A 10,420-nucleotide genomic window follows, 5' to 3' on the forward strand; every position below is an offset into this window, starting at 1 on the left:
GAGAGGTATTGTCATCAAGATGCTTGAGTTGGTAACTGAATAAGCTGATACAAGGGATCCTAAAAGAAACACATTTTAATAGAAACACATTTTAATCGTTAAAAGTGAGCAAAATGGAATGACTATTAAGCATCAGTTAAATCATAGAAGAAAGTAATCAAAGCTGCGCTACTAAAGCTATCATTGCACATAAAAAAAGTTATTTTCTCGGAATTTACTCCGAGTTCCAGCTATGATGTGGAATACATCATACAATGAGATGCAAATACGCAAAGAATCATCCTTAATTGTCATGCAAAAAATCCCTTTTAGAAGTGTATGCAAATAAAAAGGCAATACCATGCTCTATTCAAATATTTAAGTCCTACCCTTTGGGTCATTCCACGAGTGTAGTTCAAAAAGCACATATCAAGTTCCGGGACATCAACATCGTCAATGTATAAAAGGCAGTAAATGTAGTGTAAAAGCGTACTCTTTGTTTAAGGAGAACCACTAACCACACGTGTTGACACCAAAAGCCGCTTGGACAGCGAGACATATTTATAACTAATTATTAGCACCCTTTATTTGTTAAGTGATATCAACGGTAGTGTACACGAATTTTTAGATGATTTAGATGATAAAAAGTACACATCAGAAAAACTAGACAAAATTACTCCCGTCGTCCTTGAACATATACCAAAATTACAGGCGTTGTCCCTGAACTTTTTTTTTTGCGCTCGTCGTCACTGAACTTGTATTTTATAACTTTTGTCGTCCTTCCGTCTAGATGCCGTCACTTTTCTCCGTTAACCTTCAGCATGTGCCATACATGTGAGGACAATTATGTCATTTTAACTCTTTTATATTTCAGGGACGACGGGCGTAATATTATCTTTCTTTCCTTATTTTCATCCCCAATATTATTTACTGCTACTATACAAATTCAGAAATCAAAAATCAGATTCATCTTATGTTACTGTACATCATCTTCATGGAGCCAAAAAATCAGATTTGATTATTCATGTATCTCATCACGAATTGATTACAGAAATTCGTTCCTTATACGATCCTAACCTTCGTGCATCATCGGATCAAATTAACAACAACAGATTCATGATAAATTCGATCGTGTTTTTCATTCTTCAAAAAGTTAAAGTGATTTGAGCTCCGGATCGTTTTAGAACGAAATCGAGAAAAGAAAAAGTGCAGATCTCTTCATTTTCATTTGGTGAACGTGTTTGCAAAATCTCAAATCCAAACATGAAGATTTGAGTTCGAATTTTGGAGTCCAAGGTTCGGATTCAAAAGTCAACAAAAATTCATAATTCCAATTCGTGCGAATGTTGATGTTTCATGTTGAGATTCTGATTGTCGAGCATTGCATGATGGATTTGTAACATATTTCATCAAGGAATCGTGCTTTAAAACATCTTAAATCAAAAGTTCAATTATGATGGTTTCTTGATTTCCTGATAAACAATCAGAAGAAAAAGATGTAATTGGGGGAATTGAAGTTGGGTTTGTACTAAATATGGAAGATGGTTTACGTTGGTAACAGAAAGGAGAGTTTTTGTTGGTTTATTATTATTATTATTTTTATTTTATTATTATTATTATTAAAACTAGAATTAAAATTAAAATTAGGGAAAAGGGGAAGTTCCATGAGTATGTTTTTAGTATCATTTTAGTTGAAGAAGAGGAGGCTAAATGGTCTGAGGTTCTATTGTTACCAATTACCAATATGGTAATGACTATCTTAACTGCAAGTTCCAATTCAGTTTTTCTTTTCTTCTTTCTTTTTTTTTCTTTAATAACATAGGAAAAATGCCCTTATCTTTTGCGAATTTGATGTTCATCAGGTTCATGAAGTTGGAGGTCTTGAAGATACAGATGAACAAATTCGATGATGGAAAAAAAAGACCCAAAATTGAGAACATATTTTTTTCACGAACACACTAATTTCAAACCTTTCAAGTTTTAGATGTTGATTTGTTTGCAGGGTTCTTGATTTTAATGTTAGGGTTTTAGATTTAGGAGTAAAAGGGAAAGGGTAAGAAAATGGGTTTTAAAAGAGAAAGGAGAAGAAAAGAAAAAAGAAAAAAAGAAAAGAAAAGATTAATTGAAGTATGTTACGCCGGTCGTCCTTGAACTATAAAAGATTCAAAAGACTAAAATACCCTCACATGTATGGCACATGTTGAAGGTTAACGGAGGAAAGTGACAGCAACTAGACGGAAGGACGACACAGGTTATAAAATGCAAGTTCAGTGACGACGAGCGCAAAAAAAAAAGTTTGGGGACGACGCCTATGATTTCGGTATATGTTCAAGGACGACCGGAGTAATTTTGTCGAAAAACTATTATAAGGAAGGAAGTTGAATACTTTTGTTTGCATATTGATTATAAAAACTCTTGAATAAGATGTTCAACTGATGCTATTCAATATTCATGTTTTCATCACATGTATATGCATTTTTATTTTTATGTATTATTCGAAAAAGAAAGCATAAATGAAGACACACATTACTTAGTACGATGTAATAAGTAAATAAATAACAAAAAATTATTATTAGGATAAATGAAGATACCTAACTGAAGAAACTTTAATCGGATATTGACATCTGATAGATTTCCATTGGTTTTTGTGATCTACATGTATTGGTTGCTCATGCGCTTTGTGAGCGCATATATTGGCAAACGGGTCAGGTTAGAATGGTTTGGGTCACGAGTTAAAACGGCTTTGGATTGAAATGTGTCATGGGTCAAACGAGTAAAATATTCAAACGGGTCGGGTCGGTTTAGGTAGATCGGTTTAGGTAACAGGTCAAAACGGGTAATGGGTCCACACTAGTCATATACTTTTACATTTGATTTTTTACATCTATTATATTGTTTTAGTTATTATTATTATTATATATTATATATATATATATATATATATATATATATATATATATATATATATATATATATATATATATATATATATATATATAAATAACTAAAACAATATAATAAAAATCAAATGTAAAAGTATATGACTAGTGTGGACCCATTACCAGTTTTGACCTGTTACCCAAACCAATCCAACCAAACTCGTTTGGACCGGTTTATATTTATTACCCGTTTAAACCATGACCCATATCAAGCCAAAACCATTTTGACCCGTTACCCAAACCGACCCAACCTGACTCGTTTGCGGGGTATAGCCCTTTCTGAAGAAAGTTAATGTGCCCCACCACGGCAATGAAACCGTCTATATAGCAGCTCATGTCAATGAAACAACCCATACCAAGTCATTTTGATAATCACGGGCAAAAATCATTTTCAAAATGTCACCTTCTTCCAATACTGTCTCGTCACTGGCAAGCGGGGAATAATGAGAGACCGTGTTGTTCACAGACAAACAAGTAGGAAATGCCACACCCCTTTGAATCTTCTTTTTAACATTCTTGTACATACTCCCAGTTTGCCTATATTTAAAAAAAAAAAAAAAAAAAAAAGTGAGATATTACATCTGACAAAAACGAATATACAACTGTTATCAAATACATTTCATTATTTAAGATATAATATCAACTTACTCTCTGATGTATGACTCTCTCTTCTTGCAAATATCAACAATCATGACTTCCGGCTTGCATTCTGACAATACCAGCTGCAAGGCCTCTGTATAGTTAAAAATTCAATTGGCTACTATGACTAAAAATCGCTTAATCAATACATAAATCACATTAAAAATTTAAATACAGAATTCAAACAAGTCATTGTAATGAACATGTAGCAGCAAAAACAAACACTACAGTCATCGGTCACATATTCTCTTGTGCACAACTGACTTCAGTTTTCATCTATATTTAAAGCTTACAAATGCATTCCACAATAATTATATAATAAGAAAATTTACAACGTCTAGGCAATGAAACCATTTAAAATAATACTATTAACTCAGATATAATATGGCCGATATTTTCTTATAAAAGAGAACGAATTTTTAATAACACAAATATCTGAAATTTGTAAGCTATGGACTTAAATAATAAAAAACAAAAACCTCTAAATGATTGTACCCCATAATCACACGTAAATAAAAGATAAAAAAGAGAAAATATTAGCTGTTAATATCAGCTGTAGCTGTTAATATCAGCTGCAGATTTATACCTCATTATTGTAGTTGGACCACCTGTTTCAATATCTTATAGAATACGCTTTAAAGATGGACCCTATTTGATGTGTTCCACCTATGTTTCAAGCAGATCCTTTTGAGCTGGAATAGATAAACTCTCAAGCATATCATCTGAGACATTAATGGATCCAACATATCAACATTGGTTAATCGCATGTTCTTAATAAATCCATGAACAATTATCACTATAGAAATAGCCGAACACTGAGCTCAAACTCAGAAGGTCAAAAACAAAAATCAAGAATAATTTCAATGAATGTTATTAATAACAATGGCAGAACAAAATAGTTACAAAACGACAACGATTAGGAACACATTTTTAAACTCATTTGTATGTTTTAGATAAAGGGGATGATTCTAACACACCCTTTTTTAATCTCACACACCTATTTTAACTTTTTACTTTTCTAATAATACTCCATTTCTTTAAATTGGTGTGTGAGGATCAAAAAAGTGTGTGTGAGAATCATCCCCTTTAGACAAAGGATCACTGGATCCATCATCGATATTTCTAAACTCATAAGTCAAATATTTGACATATTTGTAAAAATGAATCTGTAATGATTAATCTTTCAAATAATGTCAATCAATTTAAATGAACTTAATATATTATTCAAGATTCAAAATTAAAAACCACAATTTCTTTCCTGTATTTCAAGTAATTGGTGATATCAATTTCAATTGCAATTAACAACAACAACAACAACAACAACAACAACAACAACAACAATCTTGCGCTAAATCTTTTGAAGCTTACTTTATCTTAAAATTAATTTACTACTTAAAAAACAATAACCATAGTACATTTTCTTGTTGCTATTTTGAAAATGATAATATAATTATATATTATATCCTTTTCTTTGGACCTCTAAAATAATGGTATTCCGGTGACTTTATATGAGCCTTTTTAATCTGCTCGTTAGCATCCGATGATCCTTTAACCTATCATACAGGGATTATAACTTATATCATACCTAATAGCATACATTTACATTCATCCATAAAAATAAAAATTAAATTAAGTATAATAAAAAAAATAAAAAACTCCTACCTACCTTAAGCGAAGCAATCTCTGTCAGCTTTCTCCTTAATCAACTTGTCTTTCTCCGCAACTGCCTTCTCTTTTCCAGCAATAATCTCATTTTGATCTTCAGTTCATCACTCTTCGTATTAACAAGTGAATCTACATAAATCACTGAATTCAAACTAAATCAACGTGCATAAACCTAGATCTGAAGTTTTAGTAAGTTCGAGAATCATAAACCTGATTTGAGACACCGGAGACGGCACATTGGAGATTGTATTACTCCGTATTATTTCTCTATATCAGCAGCAGATGCAATTTAGACATTTAGACATTTGAGTGATTTTAATTAAGAAATTAAAAATAAGGTTTTTTTTTTTTTGTTTTATATATATATATATATATATATATATATATATATATATATATATATATATATATATATTATATATTATATATATATTATATTATATATATATATGAAAAAGCAAAGCTATCTCTGGATGTCTGCAGCGTTTGTTAGCTGTCTCCCAACCTCTTCGTGATTCTATATGATATGACTTTTTTAATGCAGTGGCCAGGCCCGGCTAAGATGGCGTTCAACCTGCGCAGCAGCAGCCCAACTTCTTATGGGGCCAGAAATCATTCATTGGACTTGGACTTTAAGCTACACATGTCCAGTTTTTTATTAACTAGTTAAATAATACGGACTACTTACTATATATAGCGTAGTCAATAAAATAAAGAGAGAATAGAATTTTATTTTATTTTTTTTATTTTTATTTATTTTTTTTTTTCCGCAAAAGATGAAATATATTGATTATTTGGCAAAAGAAAGAATAGAACTATGGGCTCACAAGCCCGTAACATTCAATAACGTTAATGTATATATTTCATATTTCATTTACAATAATTAGTAAAGGGTGTAAGCTCGAGCTTGAGCTCGGTTAGTTTAAATTTCATGGAGCTTGAGCTCGAGCTCGGCTCGGCTCGGTTTGGTTCGAGCCTAATATTGTTAAGCTTGAGCTCGACTCGTTTGATATCTTAGAAGTTCGAGCTCGGCTCGAGCTCGACTTGTTAATGACATAATCCTTTATTTTCTTTATATTTTTTAATTTTATTATATTTTATGTTTTTGTAACTTTTATTTACTAAGATTTACTATTGTTCACTAATATTGATATTGATATATAACATATAATAGTGCATATAGACTGGAATGTTTGGCTAGTAAACCCAAAATTTTATCTTAAATTTTATCTTACTGTTTCGGGATCATGTACAATGCTAACTCAGCATGTTTATTCTGTATTTTGCTAGTCGTGTATGTAATTAGGCTAGTACAGGTAGTTGTAATTTAGGCTGCTCTGTACTTGTCCATCTTTAATTCTTATATATCATCATGTTGCTTTTCAAAAAAAAAAAAATATATAACATATAATAGTGACTATTATATAATTATATATTATATTATTTAGAAAAAAGTTAATACACGGTGTATAACTGTATATAAATGAAAAGCTCGTTTAAGCTCACGAATTTGTTTGAAGTCGAGATAAAGCTCGGACTTGGACTCGGACTTATTTACTAAACGAGCTTCAAATTAAGTTTTGTATATGTTTGTTGAATGGCATATGAAATATCGGGTCGTGGAAACGTTAAGTATTGTAACGCGCCAGCTAGGCTTCGGTATTTTGTAGGATCAGCATAAGGACCTGTTGTGGAGCTTAGCTTTGCATTGGTATCGACAGGGGTTTTAATAGGATTGCAAGCAGTCATACCAGCCCTTGCAATTATGTCTTTTGCGTATGATGACTGACTTAAAAACAGTCCCTGTTTGTTCGATGTAACAGCTATGCCAAGAAAGTAGCTTAGTGAACCGAGATCTTTCATAGCGAACTCATGAGATAGACGCGACATGATCGATTGTTTTAGAGTAGGCGACGATGTTACTAATATTATATCATCTACATATAGTAGAATATATGCCGTTTGATTACCTTTTCTGTAGACAAAAAGGGAGTTATCAGACTGGCTGTTAATAAACCCAATTGAAGACACTTAAGTTGCAAAGCGATGATACCAAGCTCGTGGTGCTTGCTTTAGCCCGTATAAAGATCGTTTGAGAAGACAAACGTGATCCGGTTTATTAGAATCACGAAAACCATACGGTTGATGCATATATACCGTTTCCTTTAAAGTCCCGTGTAAAAATGCATTTTTGACATCAAGTTGATTTATCAACCAAGAGCGAGAAAGTGCGATGGATAAAACGGTTCGAATTGTTGCCAGTTTAACTACCGGGCCAAACGTTTCATTACAATCAATACCGATCGTTTGAGAACGACCATCACCAACTAACCTTGCTTTGTACCTTTCAAGCGACCCGTCCGATTTAAATTTGTACATGAAAATCCACATACTTCTAATAACATGCATATCATTAGTCCGCGGTACAAGTACCCAAGTATTATTGTCCATTAAAGCTCTATATTCATCGGTCATGACATGGTTCCAATTAGGGTCGGATATGGCTTGTTTGGGTGTGCTTGGTAGTGGAGATAGAGAAGTAGTAGCGGACAAGTTGAAAAGAGTTTTAGGCTTATGGATACCAGTCATACTCCTAGTAGTGATAGTTCGAGTTGGTTGGGAGGTAGAGTTAGTGTCATGCAAAAGTGATGGATCAGTAGATATTGTAGGAGAATTAGGATTAATATTAGTAGTTGGGTGAGTATTGGATGTAGTAGGTGATTGAATAGAACTATTATGAAGTGGTCCAGTAGGAGAAGTTGACTGAGATAGTGGGCTTGTATTAGGTGACGGCCCAGTAGATGAAGGTGATAAAGGAACGAGTTTGGATGGACTGTTGGGTGAGATAGTAGAGGATACAGTAGGCGCATTTTGACTTGTCCATGTGGTTGACAGTGTATAAATGGGATGAATATTATCTTGTAGGAATTCACAAGTTTTTGGGCCATTGTAGGTTGAGAAGAGAAAAAAAAAATTCTGCAGAAAATTGAGTAGGAATTGGAGAGGAGAAAGGCTCGATACCATAAAAGAAAGTGAATTGCTTGATTTTATTCATCACTTGAACAATGTATATATACACGTACACAGGGGCGGATTTTAGGGCGTGCAACACGTGCGCTTGCACAAGGTCCATAATTCCAAGAGGCCCATAATCCAAAAATAAGTATTACTTATGAAAAACTTAATTAATTTTTATATATACAAAAGGCCTATTTTTTATTGATTGAACAGGGCCCATATGAAAAATTGAAATCGACGGGACGCCCCTGCACGTACATAGTCCTGTATTTGGGTAACTAACTATCAGTAAATAGGGGATAGAACCCTTCCTAAATAATCTGAACAACCTAAGACTAGGTTGTATATTGACTGACTAAAGTTACACGTTTACAACACATGAAAATATGTTACATATCAATATTCTAATACTATCACATATCAGGACTGTAATCGCTAGTTGACATTAAAAGTTTGGCCATGATTTATTTATGATTAGAACGAAACGAGATTATTATTATGGGTATTGGAGATGTCATTTGAATTCTGATTCATAACATATTGTGTTGCCAATCTTGGATTTTTGTTACATAACATTATTTATTTATGTTAAGCAATACTTCCTACAAAATGATCGTGCATCTTCATTTATGATTATCTATATGCTTTTTATGCATGTTAAAAAAACGGAAACACACCTCAAAGCGTTTCCCCTTTATGTGGCGAGGCGTACGCCTCGAGGTGAACCGAGGCGTATGCTCGAGGTGGAGTTAAAAAAAAATACATAAAAAAATCTTCATACAGACTCCCACATTTTTGAATAATGTAACTAACTAATAAATCCCATCTTAAACAAATACGGAGTAATGTTTATGTTTTTATCTTAATAAGTTTAGGTTTGAGGACTGAATTATTAATGTATTTGTGCTATGAGGTTGTTTGATGTCAATTGCTTAAAGTTTAGAGTTAATATCAAGTTTATTAATATTATTAAAATTTGGTAAAAGATGAAGGACTGACATTGTAACCTTAAACGAGAAAAAGCTGATTATATGAAATCAGATATGAACCATATTCTCCTAAGATAAGATGCGTTCTCCCCCTCCCATAAACATTTTATCCGTCTCAAGTTCATCTTCAACCTAAACCTAATACAAGCTGTTGTCGCCACCTCTTTGGCCGGTGTTTCACGATTTCCCTCAACCTCCGCACGTCATTAAGGTAAGTTTACAGATCCATCATCTCCGCACAAAATTTTGACATACGGCCGCCGTTGACCAGTGTTTTTTTTTGCTAAACAACATGAGGCATACGCCTCATCCCTATAACCGCCTCAACAAAAAATGATCCGCCTCGGCATATGAGGCGTACGATTTTTAAAGGCTAAAGAGGCGTACGTTTCAAAACGGGATTTTCTAAAAACGTTCTGACGCGCGCCTCCAGGCGTACGCCTCGGCCGTATGTATTTATATTTTGTTAAATTTACTAGTTTTGTTATTTGTAATTTTATTATTTTTCATCCTCGGGTAATAGATGCTTGTGGAAAAGGAAATTTGAGTCGTTTTATAAAACACAATTGTGAGTTAAATTTTCGCAACGAAAATGATCGGATAGTTACAAGTACAATGCAACAGTGATATGCTTAATCATATATATTCCCACTTACATTATATTCCGCCTTACCGAAGGTGAATGGGGAAGTTTGCATTCGTCTCTTTATCAAGAAGGGGGAAGAATTGACATTTGATTACAACTGTGTAAGAGATTCTGGAGTGGCTGCGAGAAAATGTGTATGCGATGCATCTAGTGGTATGGGAGTTATTGGTAGAGCAACCGACTAAAGCAGACTCAGTAATTGTTCTTAGGGATAGGGATGTAAATTAAATTTTATCCGTAAATATTATATAAAAAAAAATATTTAATGCTAGCCAACTGGTATTTGTTTGATGCTCATTTTGGTTTATTTGATGCTCATTTTGGTGTGTTTGTTGCTTGTTGTTTCAATTGTTTGTCTATTTAAAGAGTTCACATACTCACATAATTAACTCACATACCCTTACATTTCACTTTTCTCTAAAAGTACTTTTGTATGTAACTAGGGGTGAATAGTTTCTTAGTCGATTTTTTAAGATTTTTAGAAAAATTTTACGTTTTCTTGAACTTGAATTTGATATAGTGTGACTTGAAATGTTTGTTGTTTA

The 10,420-nt window shown here is 33.1% G+C and overlaps 2 long non-coding RNA genes across 5 annotated transcripts; one reads left to right on the forward strand and one right to left on the reverse strand.

Annotated features, from left to right (window-relative positions):
- Window positions 1-3,032: 3,032 nt before the first annotated feature.
- Window positions 3,033-5,374, reverse strand: LOC139897821 (uncharacterized). Of its 3 annotated transcripts, none has more exons than XR_011776805.1 (4): window positions 5,224-5,374; window positions 4,144-4,279; window positions 3,567-3,651; window positions 3,033-3,455 (listed from the first exon to the last, which is right to left on the reverse strand). It is a non-coding gene; the product is annotated as an uncharacterized lncRNA (long non-coding RNA). The 3 variants fall into 3 exon arrangements; XR_011776806.1 differs by having other exon boundaries at window positions 5,220-5,374; XR_011776807.1 differs by lacking the exon at window positions 4,144-4,279.
- Window positions 5,375-9,259: 3,885 nt separating this feature from the next.
- On the forward strand, window positions 9,260-10,205 carry LOC139897822 (uncharacterized). 2 transcript variants are annotated; one of them, XR_011776809.1, is made up of 2 exons: window positions 9,260-9,440; window positions 9,753-10,205. It is a non-coding gene; the product is annotated as an uncharacterized lncRNA (long non-coding RNA). The 2 variants fall into 2 exon arrangements; XR_011776808.1 differs by having other exon boundaries at window positions 9,908-10,205.
- Window positions 10,206-10,420: the final 215 nt, after the last annotated feature.

Source organism: Rutidosis leptorrhynchoides, chromosome 3 (genome assembly GCF_046630445.1).
Source record: "Rutidosis leptorrhynchoides isolate AG116_Rl617_1_P2 chromosome 3, CSIRO_AGI_Rlap_v1, whole genome shotgun sequence".
Lineage (NCBI taxonomy): Eukaryota > Viridiplantae > Streptophyta > Magnoliopsida > Asterales > Asteraceae > Rutidosis > Rutidosis leptorrhynchoides.